Genomic DNA, 27,008 nt, shown 5'->3' on the forward strand with positions numbered 1-27,008 from the left:
CAGAGAAGGAACTCAGGAAACAGGATAGTCTGATTTGAACATGAACCAGTTATCTTTGGGGAGCCAATATCTCATCCTCTTCCTTTCTTCTGGGCTCTTTCTTCATGAGAAGCCCTACTTCCATCTTACAGGCTTGGGGGCAGGTACTGCCAGAGACATGGCCAGACCCAGCATAAAGGCAAAGACTAGGCACAGGACGGGACTTTAGCTTAGCCGGATGGGGCAGGGAATGGAGGAGGTGGCCTCTGATCCCAGCTCAGCCCCTTCTGGGGGTCCTGTGTGACCTGCCACAGGTCATGCCCTCTACTCCCCAACCCTGATCTACATCACAAAGCCGGCAGCTCGTAACTCAGGGCCAGCCAGGAAAGTCTGGGATTGATTTAGGGCCTGCTCTGACCAGCTCACTGGACGATGGCCCCTTGGATGTGGGCAGGGACAAGGGTCATGGGTGAAGTTCAGGAAGGAGGGTTCTGACCACCACTACATCGTACCTGTAGCAGATCCTTCTGCAATCCTAATGAATTGTGTTGTGTGGGGATGGGGTGGGGTGGGGGTGGGGTAGGAGGTTGCAGTTTCCAGGCAAAGGAGTTCAAAGCTCTCTCTGACCAGCCCATTCTCTCTGGCTCAGCTGGGGCCATGCTAAGAAAGTTGTATTCATGGCCCAGAGGGCATTCAGAGACCACATCCTCAGGATACAGGCTCAAGGAATCCTACAAAGGAAAGAGAGTTTCACTGCCCACCAAGGACAGTTGGCAAATTCCTCAGTCAGGCCCTTCTATCCATCACCACCAACCTCAGTTACAAAGAGCTGCTCACAACCTGGTCTCCCTGGCCTGGGCGGCCACAGTCCAGTGCTCTTTTCATTTAGCCTGCTACATTTCACGATGATACTTTCCATCTATCCACCATTGTGTCCTGGAGCTGTCACTGAAGAATTTCCTCTAATCTGTTTCAAACTTTTTTGATCATCAACCAGAGAAACATTTATATCAATCAGGACCCAGGAAACGTGGAAATATGTTTGACTAAAAACAAAGTTTTATAAAATTTTGTGATATACTGTGGTGTTCTCTATTTTTTCGTAAAAAGGAGAAGTTTTAAAAATAATCTTATGAGCGGGGGTGGTGGTGCACACCTGTAATCCCAGTGGCTCTGAAGGCTGAGGCAGGAGAATTGCAAGTTCAAAGCCAGCTTCAGCAACTTAGCGAGGCCCTAAGCAATTCAGCAAGACCCTGTCTCAAAATAAAAAATAAAAAGGGCTGGGGATGTGTCTGAGTGGTAAAGTGGCCCTGGGTTCAATTCCTGGTACCAAAATAATAGTAGTAGTAGTAGTAGTAATAATAAAGAACAATCCTGTGCTGGCCTGTGCAGTTTATAAAAAGTAACCTCTTACATTTTTACACCTTCACAAGTTTTAAAGACCAATTTACAAATACAAATATCCACATTATCTTCATGAAGCCAGTGAGAACGGGAAGATAGGTTTTTTCATAGCTCCATTTTATAGATGAGGAAACAAAGGTTCAGTGGTTGAGAGACTTGCTTGAGAACACCTGGCCAGGAAGTGGCCGGGATGGAATCCAAGTCAGGCCCACCTGTGCTTGTTCAGGGTCCCCTATCCCCTGTAGCTTCTATTTCTGTCTTCTCTGCAGTCCTCTTACTGGAGTTCATTGTCATTTCCCAGTAGGAAGGGCACCTCCTCCCATGGGAAAGATGGAGGGACAAGCAGCACAGTAATTCTGTTTTTCTGTTAACACTGCACCATCTGTCAGTCCTAGCCTCAGCCTCCACCCTCTACTCAAGAGGCCAGAGATGGGAAAGGAGGCCATTTTCCAGGGAGTCTGGGCCTGGAGGACCCCCTCCCCCACCCAGGGTCTCAGCACACCCACAGAAAGCTGTGAACTAGAATTATTGGGGACTCAGGGGAGCAAGATGGGAGGAAGAACCTGCTGAGGCAGAGGGGTAACAGGAGGGGAGCCACCCCTCCCCCCATCCCCCACCTCCGGGAGGCACCAGAGCCAGCGGCGGGCAGGGCGAGCTGGTGGCAGCACCGGGAGCCCCCCCAAGCCACTACGGGTGAGGACAAGTCAGTCCATCTCACAGGGGCCGGGGCAGATTTATGGGGCCGCGGGTGTGGCTGGCTGTTACTCAGCCTCTGACTTTTTAATTCCCCAGTCTCCTCACCCACCCCGCCCCCTCCCCAAGAAGGCCTTTGTGCAGGACAATGAGGAATCTATAAATTCCGGGGGACAGGGGTGTGGGGGAGGGGAACACCGGCTCCTTCAGCGCCCCCTACCTGCCCTGGAGGCCCTGCTTAAATAACTAGAGGTGGCTTCCACGACCTGTCCCACCTCCGCTGATCCACCCTGGAGCCAGAAAGGTGGCTAAATCTCACCACCATCTTTTACAGATGAAGAAGCCTGGGCTCAGAGGCTAACCTCCCTGTCTCTAATCCCTGCTGCAGTCGCTGGGCTTTCACTCCTTTTTTCTCGTCCTCTTGCTGGTCCTCTGGTCGGCTCCTCAGTCAGGCATTCACTCAACAAACACCTAGGGAGTTCCAGCTCTTCTTGCAAGGCCAAAAACTTGCTAAGGGTGAGACTCAGGCCCTTGCACTGAGCACCACACTGCACTGACCTGTGGATCCAGCGGCGCCAAAGAGTAGCTGTAAGCCAGCTTTCCCCTTAGTGGCCTGTACCAGTGCCCTTATTCTTTCATGGGCAAGGCCTCTGTGGCTGATGAAGCACCCTCCTGAGCATTTTTATTTTTTATTTTTTTATTTTTAAAATTTTTTAGTTGTAGTTGGACACAATACCTTTATTTTATTTATTTTATGTGGTGCTGAGGATCAGACTCAGTGCTTCGCATGTGCTAGGCGAGCGCTCTACCAGTGAACCACAACCCCAATGGGGATTGAACTCAGGGGCACTGGATCACTGAGCCACATCCCCAGCCCTATTCTGTATTTTACTCAGATACGGGGTCTCACTGAGTTGCTTAGCACCTCACTGTTGCTGAAGCTGGCTTTGAACTCTCAGTTCTCCTGCGCAGGACCCTCTGGAGGGTGGCAGAACGGAACTAGGAACTAGACCCTTTCTTCCACACCACTGTGGATGTTATGGGCACCCAGAGTAAGGGCATAGCTGTGACTAAACTGCCCCCTGCCCCCTTGACCAAACTAGCCCCACGCCAGCCCCTACTGTGCTGACCCTTCCCACATGTTCTGTTGGACTTCTGTTTGTTTCCACCTCCCTGTAATAGTAATGACTCCCCCTTCTCTCCTTTATATTTATTTATCACACCTATATGTATATTATATAGTAAAAATTAAGCATCATCAATGCTTATGATGCACATTCATGTTTGTTGAATGACTATGCACTTTTTCTTTTTTTTTTTTTTTGGCAATACTAGGACTGAACCTAGGGGTACTTTAACACTGAATTACACCCCCCTGCCCTATTTTTCCATTTTTATTTTGAAGGAGGGTCTTGCTAAGTTGCCCATGCTGGCCTCCAACATATTTTTAAAGTTTTTTATTTAAAATTTTTTTTAGTTATTGATGAATACGTTTATTTTATTTGTTTATTTATTTACTTTTATGTGGTGCTGAGGATTAAACCTAGTGCCTCACATGTGCTAGACAAGTGCTCTAACACTGAGCTACAACCCCAGTCCCTGTCCCCAAGTGTTTGATCCTCCTGCCTCAGCCTTCCAATCACTGGAATCCTAGGCATGTGACATTGATCCTGGCATGACCAAACACTCTTCTGTGAATTCTGTTGTAGAGCTGTTGTGCATGCTGTATCTGCTTGTTACTGAGGGGGTGAGTATCTACTTCACAGAGGAGTTGTTGTAAAATTAAACTAGGTGAGCCATGTGAAGTGCTTAGAATAATGCCCAGCACATAGTGAGCACTCTGGACCACCAAGATTATTGTCCTCATAAACTACAACCCCACCTGTGTGTGCAAGGCATCTGGGTGAACATAGGTGCATACAGGTGTTTGCAGTTGGCTTCTCCTAGGTGACTGAATGGACCAGTGTTCCGTTTCAGGAGCTCCTTCATTCTGTAAATGTGTGCGGTACATATTGCGTACCTCCAAGGTTTGTTTCAGGCATTGCACTAGCAGAGAGCCTGAAAGACAAGGTCCCAAGCTCATGAAGCTGACATTCTGGCAAATAAAGCCAACCACAAACCAGTTGAATAAGGAAGAGAAATACAGCATGTGGTGAGTCCTGCAAAGAAATACATAAGGTTAAGTTTCAGAGTGGGTAGGGCAGAAGAGGTTGCTTTGGTGTTGTGGTCGTGATGGTAGGAAGAAACCTGTGAAGGAGCCGCGTAGAGCCATCTAAGCAAAGGGACCAGCAAGGCCAAGCCAGAGGTTGAGAAAGCCTGCCAAGCTCAAGGATCAGAAAGGCAATGGGTGTGAACAGAGTTAGGTAGAGGAGAGAGTGGGAAGAGGAGAGATCAGCACAGGCCAGGGAGGAAAGTTGGGAAACCTTGGCTGTTTGTGAAGCTGGGAGTGATGTGCTGTATGGTTTTGTTTTTCTGATTGGTATTTTTAAAGGTATCTCAGGCTGCCTGTGAATTGACTGTTGGAAAGCAAACAGGAGCCTCTGTTTGTGCAAGGAAATGATAGGGGCTTAGTGAGGGTGGGGGTTTTGCTGACTTAAGATCCTAGAGAAACACCGACAAAATTCAGGGTTGGAACAGGAGAGAAATTTGGGGAGGAAGAAAGGACTAGGGAGCCAAACTGGCCCAGTTGTTTCTATTCCAGGTCGGGAGAATCCTCTTGCCCCTAACCCACAGAAGCCAACCTTAACCATGTGCTTCTCCTTCTCTCTACAGTCAACACCCCTAAATCAGAGCATTCCAGGCTGGCTCTTGATGGTCCTTTGTGCCCTCTGCTTTCCTCTATAATGAGTCAGCACCTGCCAAGGCCCACTGCTTAGATGTCTAACCCTCACCCTATCCATCCTGAGGTCACTTAGGTGCACTACATACATCTCCCCTCTCCCCACCCTGGGCCACTCAACCTGGAAATAAATCTTCAGGCCTGGAGCAGGATGGGGCACTGGCCTCAAACAACTCTAGGGGTAGGGGAGATGGTGGCCTTTCCCAAGGGACTCTCTGGCCCAGTCCCTGAAAAAGGAAGTGTCCCCACCTGACACTCAAGCCCTTTTCCCTGGAAGCCTGGACGTCCATGCGATGGCCACCGGAGTGTTCCTCGCCGCCCCGCCGGGTTTGAGGACTGGGGACACCGCCCCTCGGCCAGCGCAAGCCAGAGGCTGACCTTCCGGCCTCGGACTGCGGGCGGGGGAGGGTCGGAGCGTAATTGCTGCCATCTGCTCCCTTCTCCCTCCCCTTCCCCCACGGCCAGGACGCGGGCCGAGGCGCAAGCCAGCGGGGCCCCGCGGGCCGGGAACCGGGACGATCGGAGAATCCCTGCAATCTCCCGCGGTGGCGGCGGGCTGGGGCTGGAGTTGCGCGGCGACATTCAGGCTCTACCCCTCGGGAGGCGGCCCTGGGGAGGACCCGGGGCTTACCCTCGGCAGCTCCCAGCGCTGGCGCGCCGGGCTGGGCAGTTAGCCCTTGCCTTGGGATGTGGACGCATCGATCTGGGAACCCTACGGATGTGGGGGGGGGGGGCGAGGGCGAGGGGCGGCGGAAGCCGAGGCCGGAGCCCCCAGCGCACGGAGAGGAGGCAGAAGTTGGCTCTGGAGGCGGAACAAACTGGCAGAAAGGTCACGCAGCACCTACTTTTTTGGGTACGCCCTGGGATTTGATCTCAGAGTCTGAGAAGCCATAACCTGCTGTGGGCAAGTTGCAAGTCCGGCTGGTCTCAGGCGTCTCCATAGCCTTGCTGTAGTCTTGGGAAGCCCCACCCACCCCGTCCCTGGGCAGGGGAGAATTGGTGACAGGGTTAAGTTACTGTGATAGAGCTGGGAACCCTGAGGAAATAGGGACTCGCTGGGGAAGAGGGAGTGTGGGCTACAAGGTAGTGTCAAGGCCATCTCCTGAGTTCTCTGCACCCTCAGCTGCAGGGTTAAAGGTGGGTCTTACTACAGCTCCGGGGCACGTCAGTGAATGTTTGGGAGTTGCTTTTAGTGTCTTCATGGCTTTAAATAATCTGCCTTATTTTTCTCCTAAGAAAGAACACTCTGCCCAGCACTCTGAGTCTTGATTGATCTTGGCTTTTCTCCACCCTCCTTTTTTCTTTGAGTTGCTGGTAATAGAACCTGGGACCTTGCACAGGCTGGTAAGCCCTCTACTACATACAACATTTTTTTTTTTTTTAATTCTATTCACTGGAATACTCACAGGGCAGAGGAAGTCCAGGAAGCCACTCACCCAGGTCACCTGGACACACAGTTGTCCTTCCTGCCCAGGACCCAGTACCTCATTTGGCAGCACAGAATGCCTGCAGACTTTCCCTTCTGTTAGACAAAGCTGCCTGATTCCTTAGCACAGTGAGTCTTGGAGATGTCAAGCAGGCCTCTGGTCAGCCCTGATGGCCCTTTCCCTACAAGGAGAGGAAGCACTGTGAGATGTTCTGGAATCACAGAGACCAATGACAACCTGAGGGTACTTGTCTTCTGCTGAGGCATCTGGAGCTGGGGTTGGAAGGAGTGGATGTTGTAGCTGCAAAAGAGAAAAGGTATCCCAGGCAGAAGAAACAGCGTGTGCAAAGATTCAGGAGTTTGAAAGCAGATCTGTGCTGGGAAAGAGTGAGAGCTTGATGAGTCTGGGGCAAATGCTGGAGAAGAGGCATGGACTGTGGTAAGGAGGAAACAGGTGTGTAACAGGCAACCAAGTGGACATATACACCAGGACAAGGGAGTTAGACTTGAGTTTGCTGTAGCAAATTGAATATCCTCACTGGAGTGAAGCTCACAGGAAGTGAGATAAAAAGGTCAGGGCTAGCCCTGTGATAAAAGGCCATTCAAGGAAAGGGCTGTAGCTCAGTGGTAGGGCACTTGCTTAGAACCTCTGAGGCCCAGCACCACACACACACACACACATACACACACACACACACACACACACACACAGAGTCTATTCACTCATCTGGGCTACAGACCTGGGAGATGGCAGGTACTGGTGGGGGACTTTAGAGCATGAGGAAGCCCCAAGGATTCCTTCTGAGGGCCGCAGTTGTCAGGAGGCTTAGCCATTTATTGCCATATGGGAATGCAAGCCTAAGTGTTGCCAGATGTTTTCCAGAAAATTAGAAATGGGGCTGGGGATGTGGCTCAAGCGGTATCGCGCTCCCCTGGCATGCGTGCGGCCCGGGTTCAAGCCTCAGCACCACAAACAAAGATGTTGTGTCCGCCGAAAACTGAAAAATAAATATTAAAAAAATCTCTCTCTCTCTCTAAAAAAAAAAAAAAGAAAAATTAGAAATGTAGACTTTCATGTGTTGCCTACTGGTTTTTAAGTGCTGATGACTATTTTTTAAGACTAGCACTCAAAATACCATGACACAAACATATCTGGGGACCAAGTTGGACCCACTGGCATCACTCTTCTGCAGTTGCAGAGTTGTTGGAAAGTTGTGAGAAGTCTTGTGAGGAGGGAAAAGACCTGAGTGGCAGGCCGAGGTCTCAGGGTGCCCTCTTGGGCAGTGTGGCGAATGGCCTGGAAGCTGGTCACTAGAGGCAGTTTTAGTTACCCATGCTTGACTGTAGCCTGAATAAAAGCAGCTGACCAAGAGAGGAGGGAGGACTACCCAGGCACAGTGTAGGGGTCCTCAGGGATTAGCTTTCCTGGACTGTTAAAGATTTAAAGACTGCTATCCCTTTATCCCCTTTAAGGGACTGAAAAAGAAAAAAAAAAGTCATCTAGTGGGTAGAGAGGCCTATTTTGAGATGGATGCCTCTGAAAATTTCCAAGGTTGGGTGGCCACCCATGGAGCTGGATAAAATATTCCAGAAAGCTTGACGAAGTGGGGCCATGCTGGGGGAAGGGCTCAGGAATCTGTCCTGGCCTTCAGGAAGACCCCAGCTAGCCCTAATGGGAACCACACGTGGGGTGAGCTTGGAATTCTGGATTGCCTGTGACGTTTGGCTTTGGAATCAGACCCTTGGCTGGGGTCACTCCTGACCCACTGAAGTCTGAGGCCTCCCAGGCCTGCTCCCTTTGTAATGGCTGCCAGACATATTCTGCCCCGCACCAGCCCTGAGGCCTGCCTGGTTCCTAAAGAAGGGACCCATTTTCTGCTTGGAGAGCACCTAATCCTTGGGGGAGTAGGGATTCTCAGATCAGAATCCTAGACTTTCTGCTGGGCCAAGGGTAGATGCCATCAGAGATAGAAGTTCCTTCCAGTGTCTGCTAAAGCAGAGTTTCCTGAACTTTAGCAGCCCTTCTGGATCCCTAAGCTGTGTCTGGACTTGTAGAGGCTGGTATCCTCAACCTCCCTCCTCCATCTTGGGCTCTGTGGCTCTGGCAGTCAGGCCCCTGCCATGGCCCATAGGGTTAATTTCTTGCCCAACTTCAGGCCCCAGGAGCAGGGAGTAGTCAAGGTAGAACCCTGAGAGCAGGTGTTTTGCTCCCAAAACTTGACTGTAAAAACTGGGAGGTGTGGTGGCACATGCCTGTAAACCCAGTGGTTCAGGAGGCTGAGGCCGGAGGATCTTGAGTTCAAGGTCAGCCCTAGCAACTTAGGCCCTGAGCAATTCAGTGAGATCCCCATCTCTAGACAAAATATAATAAAGGGCTGGGGATTTGGCTCAGTGGTTAAATGTCCCTGGGTTCAAAAACAAAAAACAAAAACAAAAGCAACAACAACAACAACACACACACACACACACAAAAAAAAAAAAAAAAAAAAAACAGGGGAGGGGAATGGGTCTCTCCTTGCATACTTTCTTCTCCCCTAACTCCCAAACCTTCTGGTCAAGGGACTGCAGCTGTGTGAAAAGGAGTCTAGCAGAGGGCTAGAAAAACTTCTGGTCTTCGAGTGGCTCACCCAGGGTTTAGGCACTGTCATCACATCCTCTAAACCCTCTTCATCACCCTCTGCCTGTAGGGTGTCTATGTGGATGGATGCACTTTCTGCTTCAATGCCTGACACTTCCAGTGCCCACCTCTGGCCCAGCCTCCTCCCCCTTGGTACCCCTCATGAGAACTTCCAGGCAGCCTGCTCAGCATCAGGCCAGGGGCCCAGGAGCTGGGACAGGCTGCATTCCTGGGGGAAGGGGAGAGGAGAGAAAGACTGCAGTGCTCTCTCCTCCCTTCCAGCACAGATATATGCTGCCAGACTGGTGCTCTCTAGCTATGGTGAAGATGGCCAGCCGCTGGCAAAGGCAGCAGAGCCAGGGACCTATGGGCCTCTCCTGACCTCTGCTCAGGAGGAAGTCTTCTGTGCCTGCAGCTGTTCCACTCCTGGTGGAACCCAAGGCTGAGGCCCACAGAAGTCACTAGGTAGTGGTCCAGAGTTTAAGTGATCAGGCATGCACCCAAGACAGGGCAGGCAATTAGGGCCTCCCCTTGACAGGACTTATCACACAGTCCTGTTGCAGGGTAGCCTAGTCTCCCAGTGGTCTTCAAAGAGGAAGTTCAGAGGCTTCCAGAGAGAAACAGGGCCCAGCAGAACGGAAATCCAGTCGCAGTTGTAAGCGATGAGAGAGCGCTGGGCCTAAGAGCTGGGGACACGGGTAGTCCCTCCAACCCCATCCCCCAGCGCGGTTTCGGGAAGCGTTCCCAATGAATATTTAATAGCTCAGCGCTGGGCCTGATTGAATTTTAATGTGGGTGACTCCAGCCCTGGAGCCCGAGTCCAGGCAATTAGTCAGGAGCCATTAACGCTGACGGAGTTGATTTATGGGCGGGGCCCGGCTCCGGCTGGGGGGAGCCCAGGCTGTCCGCCGCACGTGATTGGGCAGCAAAGTCTCCATGCCAGCCAATCCCCCCGGCTGTCTTCCGCCTGCTTTGCGTCTCATTTGCATAGCACTGCCTGTGGGCAAACTTGGGCGGTGTGTGCAGAGACCCCGATAGGTGGAGGAGGGCGGAGGACTGGGAGCTGGACCGGCTTGGTTCTGCTGTGGGGTCTGGCTAGCGTTTAAAGCGATGCCAGGAAAACCTCTCCGTTTTGCTTGGGGGATTCCATCCACAATCCCGCCACTTCAGGAGCCTCCCGGTTCTAGGGTAAAATTCCAAAGGAGAAGAAGAAGTAGTGTCCAGGGCCCATCTGGAAAATGGACTTGAGTTTTTGGCCTCGAGACCAAACAAAATGCTCAGCTATTACTGACAGGAACCTTACTGAGCTATTACTGTATTCCTTTGCCCTGCGCTGCGCTAGCCAGTCCACCTAGCTGCTCGGCCTCCTTGCTGTCTTGCCCCCCACCTCCAGCTTCTGCACAGATCAGGATGGGATTGTGGGTTTTGGGGGTTCTGAGTTATGCTGCAGAGGACCAGGGTTGAGAGCAAGGGGCTGTTGGAGGGGACGGCCCTCCTCCACTCCAGTCCTTCATCCCCCTGACCTGTGTGAATGAGCTGGGACTCAAGCCTGGAGTGCTCTATTGAACTATGCCCGACCCCTTAAATCATAGGTCAAGGATTTAGCTGGCCTGTCTGCTGCCACTCTGGCAGGTGGCCTCCTTCTCACCCCCGCCCCCCTTTTCCCAGCCTTCATCCAGCAGACTGTGGGGAAGTGGCCAGGGCAGGCATCCTCCCCTTAACCAGGCAGGCATCCCTGTGTCTGAACTTAATCAACGCTGGAATGGAGAAAGCCTGTGGTCTGTATTGGAGGCATGGGTAATGGAGGCAGGTTGAATAGAGGCCCAAGCTGGAAGGTTAGACCCTACTGGGAGGCCATAGAGAACTTGGCAGAATGGGGAGACATTAGTCAAGGAAGACTTCCTGGAAGGTGGGGCAGAATAGAGAGGGGAAGGAAGGGAGGGACAGAGTCAAAGAAAAGGATAAGGAGTGGAAATCCTCTGTAGGGGAACATCCTGTTTGAGGCACTAGAGAGTAAGTGAACACTCAAAGGGTCCCACATGTCAGCTGTGGTTAGTACTCTGGTGGCAGTAGCTGGGCATGCATATCACTTCATAATGAGTAATCTAAAGAGCTGTGGATTCTTTTGGAATTCCCATTTTATAGCTTGGCATGGTGGTAGCTTTCCTGAAGAACATGGCAGCCTGGTGTCCCCAGCAAGATCAAGGTTTTGTTAGCAAGTAACGAGGGCAATGGTCGCTAGTAAATTATCTATAGCTGTTGTTTTATGCCTGCTTCTTCCTCATTTCTAGAATTTAGATTTTGTGCAAGGATCCCACCTCGATCCCACATCAATGAATGAAACCTATGTGCAACTCAGGAATAGATCATGATACATTGATACAGTCTTAGTACTCCTACCCTCTAACCAGGGATTGGTTTAAGCATGAAAACAACGAAAGACACTACCTGTGGCCACCTAACATGTATTCTCCTCTCTTCTTCCTTAAAGAACCAGATTTTATTTAAGGTGGCCAAATGCCTAGCTAAAAAATATTTCTGTCATCTCTTACAGCTAGGTCTGGCCATGTGATCAAGTTCTGATCAATGAGATATAAACAGATATGTTCTGTGGGACATATGAGGTGGTCATTTAAGGAAGCTGATTCTGCTGAGGACCAACATTTGTCCTTCCTTTTTTTTTTTTTTAAGAGAGAGAGAGAATTTTAATATTTATTTTTTTAGTTTTTGGTGGACACATCTTTGTTTGTATATGGTGCTGAGGATCGAACCTGGGCCGCACGCATGCCAAGCGAGCGAGCTACGGCTTGAGCCACATCCCTAGCCCCTGTCCTTCCTCTTTTGCTCACTTTGGTCTCCAACATAGATCTGGTGGCTGGAACTCCAGCAGCCATTTCTGGAGTGAGAGATGAATTTGAGAATGAAATGATGTGAAATGGGTAGCATCTGGGTCCTTGGTGGTACTGACATTATGGAGCCCCTACACTAGCACTGCCTGCCTTTTAAAAGTCACATGTGACTTTTATGTGAGAAAAAACATTCTTCAGTCTTATGTAAATCACACTGAGTTTAGCTAACATATGTAACTAAACTTAATTCTAATTAGAAGAGGCAGAGTATGGTTTCTGGTCAACTATACAGGAGGGAAAAATCTGGATGTATCTGGGCAAGATTTTGTTGCTCTTCAAAGAAGGCACCTGGGAGGAATTGTTGGATGCACACAAACTGCTTTGAACCTCATCAAGCATTTTGTAAGCATGAGGGAAACCATCCAGGGACACAGAAAATGTGCTGAGGGTGTTAGGATATAGAGACAGAAGGAACCTGGGTCCTTAGAGATGGAATTGAGTCTCTGAATTAGCTCAGAAACCACCACTTCTTAGGATTTCTTATGTGACATCCTGTTTAGTCCATTCTAAGAAGCATATTTAACATTTTTGAAATCAGTAAACATCATAGAATCAACAGCATCTTAGTCTCTGTCAGCTAAATAGCCTCTGTGACTTGGCTGTCCTTGAATGTGAGAATCTGATGGTATTCCCGGTATCATGACAGGATGATGTCTGTGTGGCTCCAAAGGAAATCCTGGAAATAGTAGTGGTAGTGGTGGGCAGCTTGCAAAATGGCCCCAGATGATCCTCACCTCTGCTCTTTATTATAGCTTTGTGCAGCCTTCTCCCACATTATTCTGGAGTTGGACTGTCTGATACCATAAGGCAGAAATCATGATGCGTCACTTAGGTTATCAAAAGGCTGTGGTTTCTGTCTTGAATGCTCATTCATACTCTTGGATTATTTTGCTGTGTAGGAGGTCAGCTGTCATGTTGTGAAGATAGTCAGGAGGTATACAGAGAGGCCCTCATAGTGTGGACCTGAAGTATCCAGCCAATGACCAACTAGGAACTGAGGTCTGCCAACAGCCATGTCAGTGAACTTAGGAGTGGATTCTCCATGCCCATGGTACACAGCTTGAGTACAACCTCCTAAGAGACCATGATAAGCTAGAACCATGCTGCTAAGACATTCCCAGATTCCTGACTCTTACAGAGTAAAGAGAAATAATGCTTTGTGGCTTAAAACTGCCAATATTTGTGATAGTTTTTTTTTTTTAATGCAGCAATAGATAATAAATTCAACAGAGCATTCTTAAGCAATGTTCTCTCAGGCTGGGGTTGTGGCTCAGTGGTAGAACACTTGCCTGGCGTGTGTGAGGCACTGGTTCAATTCTCAGCACTGTGTACCAATAAAGAAAAGTCTATCAACAACTAAAAAATAAAAATAAATAAATAAAATAAAGTTATTGTGTCCATCTAAACAATTAAAAAAAAGAGTTCTATCACCAATACTGATGATATTCCAGATGATGATTGTGTGGAAAAACAGACATTGATGGTTGAGAATTGAAAGGTGATTCCAAGGGCTGGGGATGTGGCTCAAGTGGTAGCATGCTTGCCTGGCATGCGTGTGGCAGGGTTCGATCCTCAGCACCACATACAAACAAAGATGTTGTGTCCACTGAAAAACAAATATTAAAAATTCTCTCTCTCTCTCTCACTCTGTCTTTAAAAAAAAAAAGAAAAAAAAAAAGGTGATTCCAAGAATTAGACGCTGACAGTTTTAAGAACACCTTAAGTGATTTATTTCACCTATATTTTCTTTGTTAAATATGTACAAGAATAATTTATGTTAAAAATTTCCATGTAAGTCTAAGAGCTTTTTCAGCAAATATAAAATAAAAAAAATTTAAGTGATAAAAAACCATTATCAGTTTAACCAGCAGTGTTTTTTCTTTCTCATGGTACATAAAGCAGCAGTGCTTATTGACATTGGTGGCACCTAATGGGAAGAAATATGGTATTCTTATTGTACAAGCTATTGTGAGGTGAATTTAATAGTACTTTCAGCAAATGCTGGCTGCCTTAGAAATGCTTGGTTTCCCAAATAAAAAACAGGAACATGTGACCTGACATGGGTTTCCTACCTTTCAACTTTTATTTGACACCCAAATTCTTTATGGGTTTATCCATTCACAACTTCATGGCTAATAGGAGGGGTTATGGAACCTGCAGAGGGATGGTCTTCTTAGCTTCCATTGGTGTGGCCAATGGTTGGGCAAATGCCCAGGGGCCAAAATCTGCACTGGGCTTGAGAAAGGACTGGGGATGGTGTCCAGCTGGGTTTTGGACCGAGTTAATCACTGGTCCCCATTCATAGATTTTGACAGATTAGCCTCTGGTTGGCCAATGAGAAGGTGCTGGTATATATCAACCCAGTTTTAGGGGGAAAGCTGGTGCCCAGGGCACTGAATTCACAGGTAAATTAGGGCAGATGCGGATTTCAACCTGGTCACTCTGGCCCCAAAGCCTGTTCACGTTTGTTACGTGTTTGTGATCCGTGGGGGATTCAGCAGCCACTGACCCCAAGCCCCCCATTTTACATTCGGAGAGTAGCCGCCCGAGAGGCAGCAGGGCCTGCCAAGGACCGGGCGCTGGGGATGGGCGTGGGGAGCAGGGCGCAGGGCTGCAGGCCTGGAGCGCGCACGCATAGATGCGGGGTGGAGGGGAGTGGGTTTGGGAGGCCCGGGCCTCCTCATTCCGGGGATTCCCGAGGCAGCCGTTGTCAGGAGGAATGTCCGCGGGAGGGCGGGGCGGCTTCCGGTGGCTTGGCCTCGTGGTGGCTTTGTGCTCTTCCCAGGCCCCGGGCGGTGTGGTGCGGCCTTCAGGGCAGTTTCCTGGGCTTCAGGGCAGGTCTGAGAGATGAAAGTACTGGGTCCTGGAAGAGCCACCTGGAGGCTCCTGGCAGCTAAGGACAGGCACCCATAACGTCCCCAGGAATGACTGTAAGCAGCAATCTCACAGGTGCGCACACAGGTGGCCTCACAAGTTTATTCATCAAACTTTATCTTGGGGGAAAATGAAAAATGAAGGAAACCTGTTAATCACACGCGAAAAGTGGAATATTAAACTGTCATTAACAATTATGTGGAATAGCCCGTGTGGAGGCCCACGCCTGTAATCCAAGCGGCTGGAGGCAGGAGCATTTGAGGCCAGCCTCAGTGATTTAGCGAGACCCTGTCTGAAAATAAAAAAGGGCTGGGGATTTGGCTCTGTGGTTAAGCACCCCTCGGTTCCATCTAGGGTACCCCCCCAAAAAAAAGTGGCAGGGGGACCTGCCTTTAATCCCAGCTACTCAGGCTGAGGCGAGAGGATGGCAAATTGGAAGCCAACCCCATCTATTTAGGGATGCCTTGGGCTGGGGTTGTGGTTCAGTGATAGAGTACTCGCCTAGCACATGCGAGGCCCTGGGTTCAAGGCCATGGGTTCGATCCTAAGCACCACTAAAAAATAAATAAATAAAATAAAGATAAAAAAAATTGGGGAGGCCCTAAGAAATTTGGTGTGACTCTGTATCAAAACAAACAAACAGAAAGGGCTGGGGATATAGCATATTGGTAAAGAACCCCTGGGTTCAATTCTGGGGGCTGGGATATTTAAAAAAAAAAAAAAAGGCTGACTCAGTGGTCTGGTCCTGGGAGCAATCCATCCTCAGTACTTAGTGTAAGTACCTACCATGTGTGCGTGGGAGCTCCTCCAGGTGAGGCTGCCCAGGAATAGCCAGGTGTAGTGGCACAGCCCTGTAATCCCAGGTACTGGGGAGGCTGAGAGAGAAGGATTGTAAATTCCAGGTCAGCCTGATAATTTAGTGAGACCCTGTCTCAAAATAAAAATAGAAAAAGGGCTCAGTGGTAGAGCACCCCAGGGTTCATACCCCCTGCCCCCATTATACAGTGTTTTCCAGATAGGATGTACACACACACACACACACACACACACACACACACACACACACAATATTTGTCTACTGAGAAAAGCAGATTGCAAAATGCTGTGCAGATCTTTCTCTTTTTCTGCATATCTGTATCTATATTTGGCAGATTCCAAGAATTTACCAATGGTTACTTCTGGTTAGTGGGATAAAGGTTTTTTTTTTTTTTCTTGTAGTTGGAGATGGACAGAATGCCTTTTTTGTTTGTTTGTTTTTATGTGGTGCTGAGGATAGAACCCAGTGCCTCACACATTCTAGGCAAGCACTCTACCACTGAGCCACAGCCCAGCCTCTAAAGGTGTCTAATTTTTTATTTTTAAAAAACATATCTACTGGTGTACCTTATTTTATTTATTTATACAGGGGTATAAATTGCTGAGGCTGGCCTTAAACTGAACTCAAGTGATCCTCCTGCCTCAGCTTCCAGAGTAGGTGAGACTACAGGCACATGCCACCATGCCAGGCATATTTTCTGATTTTTTTTAAAGGTATTTTATCACTTGTATAAGCAAAGTGTGTGTGTGTGTGTTTGTGTGTGTATGTGTGTGTGTACATCCTAGTTGCCTGCTGTCCTGGACTAGGCCTCCTTCACTGAAGTTTCTCTTCGGCTCTGAGGGTAAGCACAGGTAGCTGTTGAAGCATTACACGAGTGAGCACCAGTCAGGCAACATCTGAGCTAATGATGACAATAGCAACAACTCCCTTAGCACTTGAGAAAGTGCTTCCACACACATTATCTTATTTGAATCCCACCACAATGCTGTGAGGTCACACTATCCCCTTTTCCAGGTGGGGAGACAGGCTTCAGGAGGTTTAAGTGGTTCCCCCCAGGGACAGCAGCAGGAAAGTGATGGAGCCCATACTCAGCTCTACCCCTCAACCACTGCACCCTGCCCCTGACTCAAGCCCCTCACATACCTTGTGTCTGTTCATCCCCCTGCTCCTCTCACTGCCTGCCCCCGACTCCCTGATTTCTCTAGGAAGTATTGGAGTCTTATTAATCAAGTCTTTCGTGTGTGTGTGTGTGTGTGTGTGTGTGTGTGTGTGTGTGTGTGTGTTACTGGGGATTGAACTAGGGCCTTGTGCATGCAAGACAAGCAATCTACCAACTGAGCTGTATCCCCAGCCCATTGTTAATCAAGTCTTTATTCCTATAACTTACTACTCATAGACATCAGTACATGCTATGGAATTAAAGACTAAACATTTGAATATGGAGCCCTGGTGGGGCCAGTCATGGTACTATTTGTGTGTGTGTGTGTGTGTGTGTGTGTGTGTATGTGTGTGTGTACTGGGGATTGAACTCAAGGTGCTTAACCACTGACCCACACACCCACTCCCCCAGCCCTTTTTTGTATTTTATTTAGAGACAGCCTCACTAAGTTGCTGAGGCTTTGGACTCTTGATCCTCCTGCCTTAGCCTTCCAAGCTGCTAGATTACAGGCCTGTGCCACTATACTCAGCTAGCCTTGTCTTTTTGTACTTAATGTATTATCTGCATTTATTACCCCTCCCCACCTCCTTTCTTTTCTTTTCTTTCTTTTTTTTTTTTTTTTTTTACTATGTTGTCCATGGTGACCACGAAGCACAAATTCCTGGGCTGAAGGAATCTCTTGGGTGCTGTGGCTAGAGGTGTGTACACCACCATGTCAGGCTCTTCCCCTTTCATAATATTTTATAAGACTTTTGGACAATGACTGGCAGCAGGATCTGCTGGCTGTCTATCTGAACCAAGGCACTGAAGGAACGAATTCCCTCCCTGCTACACCACCAGTTGCTGAGGGCAACCACCCTAGGGATTAAGGGAATAGAGGGGAGGAACTTGGTTGGCTCCCCTCCCTGTCTGGAGGGATGGTTTCTATACAGGATCAGTGCTTAGACAGGATGGGGGCCCACACACCAAGCCTTGCTGAGCATGCACCCTCTAGACCCTCAACCCAGAGAGAGAGTCAAGGGTGTAGGTACAGAGGCTAGGCCAGTCAGGGAAGGCCTCCTGGAGGAGAGAGCTGGCAGGCTGGGCTAGGAAGGGGAGGAGTAAAGGGCAGGAGGGAGAGAAGCTGGAACCTGCCCAGGCTGCCCAGGCAGCCCAGTCCAGTGCTGGATGATTTAAGTACAACCAGATGTGCTGGGAATCTTCGGTCAGGACCAGCTCCTGTGAGGGCAGAGTGGGGGTGGGGAGCTTCTGGGCTACTTGGATTTCCAGTTTCCCATTCTGCCTTAAATCTGTAAGGTTGAGAGAGGGGAGAATCCCAGTGGGGTTCCAGAGGGGCTGGCAAGTTAGGGGACAAGTCATACAGGATTTGGTGGCGTATTCTGCCTTTGGGGTTGGGGTGGGACAGTGGGTTCTAGGTAGCAGGATTCTGGGACCAACCCATGAACTCTGGGGAACAGGTAGGATTAGGCTCTGAGGTGGTGCTACTAGCTTTGCAGGGGATGGGGGACAGGCAGGGGCTTCACAGAGGAGGGCACATCTAATTGGGTTCTGAAGGATGAATAGATGTTCACTGGGTAGAGTAGGGAAATGAAATTCCAGGCACAGAGACTCAGTTATTAAAATGGGGTGAGTATTTAGTGAGAGGTTCTGTGGGACTATAAGGAATACACATTAAACATTAGGGGCCCGCGTGGGGTAAGGACTTTGGAAGTGTGATATCATGGTCCCCAAGTGTTGGGTTGCCAGAGGTGAAGTGGGGGCTGATGGCCAGTCCCAGCTCCTCCTCCAAGTCTTGAGTGGCCTTGCACAGAAGTGGATCTGTGCAGAGGAAGGAGCACTCTTCCTGATTCTCACAGTGGTTCCTAGTGGTCCCTCAGCTGGCTGTGGGGTGGGGACTGGACCCAGACACAACCTGTGACCCAGGGGAAAACAAAGCTGGAATCAGTTCATAAACAGGAAGAGTTGGGTGGGATTGAGCAGGGTTGGAGAGGCCCTGGGAATTGGGTCTTGAAGCCCAAACAGCCAGGAGAAGGGCTAGAGCTTCCATTTGCAGGGAGAGCAGCCTGGGCCCTGGCGAACATGCAGGGGGTAGCAGCCAGCTGGGTGTGGTGTCCTCTGGGCACACACACCAGTTCCCCGCCAAGACACATTTCCTTCCTTTCCTGCCTATAATGACTTCTGAATGGCCAGCTAGAGGGCCACAAAGAGAGGTCTCCCCGCCCTTTCCTCTTCCTTTCCTCCATTTCTTTCTTCCTTTCCTTTCCTCTCCCTACCCCTATCCTCTCTCAGAGGCCATTTTATTTCCTTCCTCCTCGCTCCACCTGTTCCTCCCTCCCTTACTTACTCTCCTCTGGCTTCTACTGCCTCCCTCTTTCTCCTCCCTCCCTCCAAAACACTTCATATGGATTCTCCCTGAGCCAGCGAGGATGTTTTTCTGAATGTTTTGGAAAGTGCCTGTTGCTGGTCTCTGGTCCAGGAAGGTTCGACACTCACACATGCTCCTACCCAAATACTTATGCCCCTACCTATGCATGGGATGGCACTTGGCTGCACATCCAAGCACAGCCCCTGCCGCCTGGGGCAGGGTGAGAGTGGGATTCTCTTATTTTTGATGTGATACAAGCAAAAGGGCTGGGAATGAATGGAGGGGCCTCCATAGAAGTCAGGCATTATGCCATCATTACCACTATTATTATCCAATCCATTGCTGGGCACTTGACCTGCCCTGGGATGATCACAATGACCTCAGCAAGGGGCTCTCAAGGCACAGATCCCTTGCCTTGAGAAGAAGGGTTAGCCAGTATCCTCAGAGATTAGACTCCCAGGACCTGGCCCAGAGGACAGGAGGTAGAGATCCGGTGCAGGGCCATTTGCCAGGACTGAGTATTTGTCAGCTTAGGAAGGATGATGTATTAACAGGATTTTAATGAGCTCAGGGAGGAAGAGGCACACTTCACTGCCTGAGTGCTGATGCAGGATGGGGGTGGAGGGGTGAAGTGACCAATCTCACCCCCACCTGCTAACTAAACCCCTTTAATGAAATCCATGGCAAAAAGAACAACTTAGTATTGCCAAGATGCTGACCTTACCTGATGGAGTCCCAAAGAGGCCTTCTCTAGTATACTGACCTGTCCTACCATGGTATGAGCAAGGCCTTCCTTATCTTTAACCTTGGCCTTCATACATGCACAGGGAGGTTCTCTTTCCAGAAGGTTAAGTAAAACAGAACTCCAGGGTGCACATCAGCAAGTCCTTCAAGCCAGGCCCTTCAGTCCAACCCCACTCCTATCACAACCCCTGCCCTTGAGCCTGGTGGCATATGCCCCCAGACACTCCCATTGCAATGCTAGGCTTGGTGTCCCAGCAGGAAGGCACTAATCCTGAGGGCTGAGGGCTTCTATCTTAACTCCTGTCTCTGGCCCCTGAGGAGGTTGACAAGTGGGATAGAAAGTATATAGTGGATTCTAGGTCCAACTCTGTTGTATAAGCTCAGATGTGTCACTTCTCTCTGGGCCTCAGATGCACCATAAATAAAATATTGGATCCCAGGTGCTCTTTCCTGTTGTTATCATGGGATTATCCCTCCTGCTTGGGGGTTCTGTTCAGCCAGGATGGTGGCTGAGCCTCCTTCCTTTCTGATTCTGAAGTTGGGCCCCAGCACTCTGAACCTCAGCACATTCCTCCTCTATGCAGTGGTGCAGTCTTGAGAATTTGGAGAAGAGAGAATTCTGGAGGTGGTAAAGTGAGTTCTAGAGCCTTCCTGGATGCTGGTCTTGCTTCCCATATGTGGTCTGGAAAAAAAAAAAATGAGCTATTGAGGGTCTTCCCCTTCTGTGAATGGCACTTACCTGGGTGCCCCAGGTCTGTCAGAGCCGAGCCTCCTTCTCATTAGAAGGGAGAAGGTAGGGTTTAGAGTTCTGCTAAATGAAGGACAGAGCCTGTTGGGAGTCGGGGAGTCAGGGGTGGTGAGGGCCACAAGGTCAGTCTTGCTCTACTGACAGGCTGAGCTGCTGTCCAAAAGGAAAAAATAAAAATACTTCAGAAAAGAGGGCACTTGAGCACTGCCCATGGGTGGAAAGATTGATGTCCCTGGGACCCTTCTGGATGCTCAGTGTCTCTCCAGAATCTTATCTGGACCTTTCATCATAAGTATAGCCCTTGCTCCCACGGCCTTCTGGGGCAAAGGGAGGTCCTGGATTTTTTTCCCCAGTGATGCAAAGTTTTGTGCCTGCAGGACTCTAGGACTCTTTGACTAGGAGTATCACCTGGGCAGGGCAGTGCCTTTGGATTCTCTTAGGTATCCCTAGAGCTAGCCCAATGCTTGGCGCAAAGTAGAAGCTCAACATGCATCTGCTGAATGAACTCAGCAATCACTGAATGCTTTTGGATGCCAATAAGCCGACTAGAGGATTCAGACGCATCCTTCACATTCTCTCCCGCTTCCCACAGTGTGAATGCCGCCTCCTAGGGGAAGCCCTCTAGTGAAGCCCGCGGTTTAAAAGTCACACCCCAGGCCGCTGCCTACGTCCAGGGCTTGCGCCTCTTCCTTCACCCTCCCGCAGTCGGGTGGCATTGGTGCGGAGGTGTGGACTTGCCTGGCTTTGCGTCCTGCCCTCTGCGTCCCGGCTGGCGGCGCAGTAGAGTCCGGCACGCAGTAGGTGCTCAGCTCACCTGGGGCGGAGGAAGTAAGCGTGGGTCTACACGGCTTTGGCAAAGGGGCCCTGGTGACAGAGGGGGTCCTGGGCAGCTCGCGGACGGAGCGGACCCGGGTCAGTCGACTTCCCTTTTGCCCTTCGACCCAGGAAGCCGCTCACACCCAGCGGACGCTCTCGGCGAGCCGGGCGGCACAACCCCGGCCTCCCGGCCTCCCCGCCTCCCCAGGCCGCTCAACCACCCCTACTTGCCCGCCGGGCCTCCACCCCGCCTCCACCCCCATCCCAACTTCCCGCTCCGACGGCCCGGGGAAGGCGGGGGCGGGCAGGCGGGCCTGAGAGTGGCGCAAGGACACTCTCCACACCGAGGGTCATTTGCTCTTTTTCCCCTCTGTGGCTAATTTATTTTAGAGCTAGGGGAGGCGAGGGGCGGGGCCGGCGGGGAGGGCGGCTCCGAGGGGCCGGGTGAGCCCAGGGGAGGTGGGGGCGGGGCGGGAAGGAGCGGGGTGGAGAGGGCCGGAGTAGGGGCGGGAGTTGGGGGAGGGAGGGACACTCCGGAGGGGAGGAGCAGGGGAAGGGGAGGGGAGCGAGGGCCTGAGAGGGAGGGCGCTGGGGGCGGGAGAGGGGAGGCAGGGGTGGGGGTCCTGCCTGCGGGGGGAGCCGGGGCCGCCCCTTGTCCGGCCACCCCCACTGCCCAGTCCCGCTCCCGGCCGCGGTGGCCGCAGCAGCTGCAGCAGCAGTGGTTCCAGGATGGTGAGCGCCGCTGCCCCCCAGCCCCGGCCAGTCGCCCCCGGCCCGCTTCCCTGCCCCGGTCCCCGAGCCGGACGCCCCCCCAGGCCGCGCACACTCACCTAGGACCCGGCCGGGATGCCGAGGTACGCGTCGCGGGCCCGGGCGGGGGCAGGCAAGGGAGCGCGCGGGCGGGCCGGGGTCAGGGGGTGGTGACTGTTCGGTCAGGGTGTCCGGAGCTTTGTCCGCGGGCGCAGGGCCGTGCGAGGGCCAGCGAGGGCGGGGGCTGCGGGTCGCGGGGTTCAACTAAGCGGAGGTCGGAGGGCAAGGCCGGCAAGAGACCCGAGCGGGTGCGTGGGAGCCCAGGGTCACTTCCCGGGGGGGAGGGGGCGGGCACCGTAGGGGCTAGCCGCTGGGGCAGCGGACGGGCACCCGTTTGGCCGTCCTCTCTGGTGTCGAGGCTGCAGGGATAGAAAGCAGCCTGCTCTGGGAAGGTTGCAGGGTAGGGGGCCGAAAGCCAAGATTTGTGGGTTCGGGTCCCAGAGGATCCTGCGGCCGGAGCCCGAGGGCTGGCCCGCAGGCCCCTCCCACTCCGTCAGGTCTTTGTCCAGCGGCCCCTGAGTGTGTGGGAGGGGGTGGGGGCTGGGTTACTGGCCCGGAGATTCCCCAGCATGGTGACGGGGCAGTGACAGGAGACTGAGGCTACTTCGGATCCCCGCGCTCCTAATGCCCAGGCTCTTCATTTCTTCTCTGTGGTCCGGGAGAGCAGAGCCCCATCTCAGGGTCAGGGTGTTACACGAAGCTGCCCTTACAGTCACGTAGGGCTCCTGGCTACAAGGGAGACCCCAACTTTCTCTAGAGTCCCTTAAACTTCCCCACTTTGAGCCCTCTCCTGGTCTACACAGATTCCCATGCTAGAAGCCTCTAATACTGAGGGTCCTCCGCAGAGTATTGGACACCCCACTAGGCGCTCCGAAATGCTGATCCCTTGCCGGACCGCTCCGGTTCGGTGTCCCTTCTGACTGAGGGCCTGCGAAGGGGTCTGCGCGGGGTAGAGTGCTGGCAGCCTGCAGCCTGCACCCCGCGGCGGCCTGGAGCGCAGGGGTGGGTGGACGGGTGGGTGGGCTGTTAAAGGGACCGTCACTAAATCAGGATTAGGCAGTGGGGCTGTCAGGCTGCCGGCCTTGTCTCCATGGCTACCTAATTTGGAGGAGAATAGAGGACGGAAGAATGTTTGTGTTGTTGTCCGTCCGCACGGGCTGCGGCGGCGGAGCGAGCTTCTGCCCTCGGCCCTCAGCGAGGAGTGGGGACCCGGTTCCAGTCCCACTCAGGGCTTAACGGCATTGGGGTCTATTCAGTTACTGTGTCTTTCTTAGAGTTGCCCAGTCATTAGAATGGGCCGGGAGATGCCGCAGTCCCAAGACCTATGACCCCGCAAAGGGAGTCCCGAATCCTCCCAGAGACAAATCCGAACCCCCTGAGCATCCTTCTGGAATCGGTCTTTTCCCCGAGCCTCCTAAGCCAGGAGCAAACGCCATTCTTTGCTATGCCTCAGCCCCCAAGGACCCTATTCTGACCGCTCTGACCGCTCGCGCTGCGGGGCTGTGGCGACCCAACAGCTGGGTGCGGGTACCCTGCTGCAGGAGAGCTGCTGGGGGCAGGGGGCGGGGCGGGACTTCCTGGGGTGGGCGAGAAAAGGGGCGGAGCTTGCCGGGTGGCTGTGCTCGATGGTGTGACAGGTCTCATAAATCCCCCCTTTCCCATATTTAACACCATTTCATTTATTTCCACTTGATTCCATTGGTGTCCGCAGCAGCCAGAAAGTGACCCTATACCCTTGCTGTGATATCTCCTGGGGGAAGTCCTTGTGGGCCATGTAGCCTAGGGAGTTGCTCCTGGTGAGACCCAGATTTCACCAGTCCTCAGGAGTCCTCCATCTCCCCAGGAGAAGAGGGTGCTGAAGGACACAAGGATAAGTTGAGCCTACAATTCTCTGACTGATATGGTGGTGGGCTGGGGTGAGGATCCCGATTGGACAATTCCAGTACACAACCCCAGGGAGGTAGGGGAGCCAGCGCAGTGTCCCACAGCCCTTTCCTGTGTTCCTCCTGGTCATACATGGCCAAGCTTTTTATGGATCAAGAATCCCCTCCCCTCCCCTGACTGGGCTGCAGCTTTATTGCTGAGATCCCAGACTCTCCACGCAATTTCACGCCTCTCTGCCTTTGCTCCTGCTGTTCCCTCAGCCAAATGTCTTCCCCATTGTCCTTGTCTTGCCACAACCTCCTCATTCTTCAAGGCCCAGATCGGATGCCACACTTCCTCATGTCTAATCTCTCCAGAACCTCCAGCTCCCCTCACTTTTGCCTCCCTTGTGGTCCCCTAGCCCTGCACCTGTGCTCCCCTTCTGCTTTTGTGTCTGAATTGCCTTGGGAAGGACAGAGGTGGATCATGTATTCCCTTTGCCCCCTGCCCCCACAGGGCTTGGTACCCTGTGAATGCTCCATAAATATCTGTTGGCTGAGTAAAAGGAGTTTCCTAAGGGCATGTAGCCAGGCAGCTTACAAAGCATGGAATCTGACCACTTTCAGGTAAATAGCTTTGCCCCCTTGGGTGGGTCTCCTCCTTCTCTTCCCCCTCCTGCTCCTGCTCCTTTTCTTCCCCCTCTTCCTCCTTCTTGATGGCCCTCCCCACCCCCCAAGTCTGGGGAGGACTTTGCCCCTTCTCTTCCCCACAGACCAGCATTCTTTCCCTGCCATTATCATCCTGTTAAACAGAGAGGCCAGTCAGGATCCATATGGATCACATTAACAATTGCTTATTATCTGGACCAAGACTCCCCCACTCTCCACCCCCAGCTCCTCCTGCTGCTGTTGTTGGACCCTTAGGAGCCCAGCCTCCCCTCCCCCTCCCCCAGTCAGCTGAGGAGGGCAAGGGACAGGCTGGTCTCCCTCACCCTCCCTAAGCCTTCCAGCAGAACTTTGCCTCTTCTTCATTTGGCAGTTAATGACTCCTTTACTCTATTTAATGAAAACCAGTTTCCTCACAGGAGCATGGCTCAGTGATGTTCCAAGGGCTGCATGCAGAAGAAGTGGATTCAAGGCCCTGATGCACCTGTGGTCCGTTGCATTGAGTCTCTGCCTGCTATGAGACAGAGGCCATTGGGGGGAGGGGGGCATGAGACACATATTTGGGGGTATACTTGAATCTTATGAAATTCTAGCCTTAGGATAGACCTGCTCTCTTTTGTGGGCTGGAGGCCTAATCAAGGAAATCAGGGCAGAGAGACCCCTGCAAGACTGTGTGGCATTGGATACCAGGCTTTCCTGTAATCAAAGATGTAAGAAATGGGGCTAGGGTGTAGCTCAGTGGTAGACAGGGTACTGCTAAGCCCTGGGTTTAATCTCCAGCACCAACAAAACAGAACAAAACAAACAGTCTGGAATCTCATAACTTTTTTTTTTTTTTTAAATTTACAGAGCCCTCGGAGAGACAATAAAATCCATCCCCAGAAAGATGCACTGCCATTAATCTATACCAGGCTTTGCATTCTCCTTTAGAGGGTTCTTGAACCCTCTGAAGCTCAGAGGGACCCTATATTCAGGAACCCTTCCCATAGTCCAAACCAATCTGAGGTGCTGAAGGCAGAGTCTGGCTTGTAACCCGGGTCTTCTGACCTCTACACTCAGTGCTTGCTCCATACCTTTGATAACTGGCAGGGGTACAGCATGAGCCACAGAGGCACAGGCAGGTGATGGAGATGTTGGGCCAGACTTCAAGGGTTCTCACTGCCTGGATCAAGGTCTAGGCTGGTCATCTCATTTCTGACTGTGTGGTCTGGAAAGAGGCTGTCCTGGGATTGTTTTGGTTTTGGGTCCAATTGTCCCCAGGAATAAGGATGAGTGGCAAGAAAGCCTAGCTCTTCTTGGAGCATTTCCATAAGGATCTTGGCAACTTAATTAACACTTTTATAGCACTTATTAAACAATCTCTGTCCTCTTTGTGAAGTGAGACTAAGAATGGTGTCATAAGCCTCATAGAAGATTAAATGAGACAGGTGCTGGGAGACAGTTCAGATCTTGAATGACCAGGTCATTTGAGAAAGAGCCTTACATGATGTTGAGATGGGCCCCAGTTTCAGTTTGCTCCTTGTCTCTGCAGCATACCCTCAACCTCTAATGATTTGCTCAGTGACACAGAGCACAGAGATTCCAGAGAGCCAACTTCCATTGCAAGAGTAAGGAGAAATAGAAGAGGGTGTGTGCATAGGTTCTGACCTGCAGCAGGGCCTGCCCACACAACCCTTGAAATTCCCTCCAAAGTAGAGTCAGAGCAGAGATGGGAGTTCCGGAGATAGAAGAGAGGAGAGTCAGCTTGGCTCCCTGGAGGAATCTGGGGGGTGGAAATAGAACTTCCTCTGTGCTCTCTCACTGCCTAAACAGTCTCAGGCCATCTGGTCCCCACCCCAGTGCTGGGATTAGTCAGGGATATGATGAAGAGGCTGCATTTTACTCTCAATTAACCTGTGCTGCCTACTGTGTCCCAGCCTGTACAAGGTGCTCAGTGTACCTCATTCAGGCTCTAGATGATGCCCATCCAGGGTTGGGATTCTTGGGCTCCTGGCATTCCCCAGTACTCAGTGGGCACCTATGTACCAGGCCCTAAATTGGGGCTTTCACACCTGGGGTCTCAATTAACAAGCCTCAGTCTCCTACATGGTCTGGGAATGCTGGCGGATACCCCCAGCCCTTGTGTTGCTCTGTCAAGTGCACTTAGCATGATTTGTGGCTTCTAGGCCCTGGATATTTTAAACAAGTAGCCACTTATCCAACAAATAGTGTTATTATTATTATTTTAAAATGTTTTTTAGGGGGCTGGGGCTATAGCTCAGTGGTAAAGTGCTTGTCTGG

At 51.3% G+C, this 27,008-nt stretch overlaps 1 protein-coding gene and 1 long non-coding RNA gene across 5 annotated transcripts in view; one reads left to right on the top strand and one right to left on the bottom strand.

Moving 5' to 3' along the window:
• Nucleotides 1–13,927: 13,927 nt before the first annotated feature.
• On the bottom strand, nucleotides 13,928–21,611 carry LOC110598120 (uncharacterized). 3 transcript variants are annotated; one of them, XR_002483937.3, is made up of 4 exons: nucleotides 21,313–21,611; nucleotides 19,846–20,508; nucleotides 15,528–15,616; nucleotides 13,928–14,860 (listed from the first exon to the last, which is right to left on the bottom strand). It is a non-coding gene; the product is annotated as an uncharacterized LOC110598120 (long non-coding RNA). The 3 variants fall into 3 exon arrangements; XR_005731823.2 differs by having other exon boundaries at nucleotides 15,528–15,668; XR_013422913.1 differs by lacking the exons at nucleotides 13,928–14,860; nucleotides 15,528–15,616 and having other exon boundaries at nucleotides 18,327–20,508.
• A 373-nt stretch (nucleotides 21,612–21,984) lies between these two features.
• Nucleotides 21,985–27,008, top strand: part of Fignl2 (fidgetin like 2) — a 30,595-nt gene continuing 25,571 nt past the window's right edge. Inside the window, exon 1 of one of the 2 annotated variants that reach the window (XM_078014674.1) lies at nucleotides 21,985–22,244. The gene's annotated coding sequence lies outside the window, so the exon portion shown is untranslated. The remainder of the gene's footprint in view (nucleotides 22,245–27,008) is intronic. The other variant, XM_078014675.1, reaches the window with a different exon arrangement.

Source organism: Ictidomys tridecemlineatus, chromosome 6, assembly GCF_052094955.1.
Source record: "Ictidomys tridecemlineatus isolate mIctTri1 chromosome 6, mIctTri1.hap1, whole genome shotgun sequence".
NCBI classification, from domain to species: domain Eukaryota; kingdom Metazoa; phylum Chordata; class Mammalia; order Rodentia; family Sciuridae; genus Ictidomys; species Ictidomys tridecemlineatus.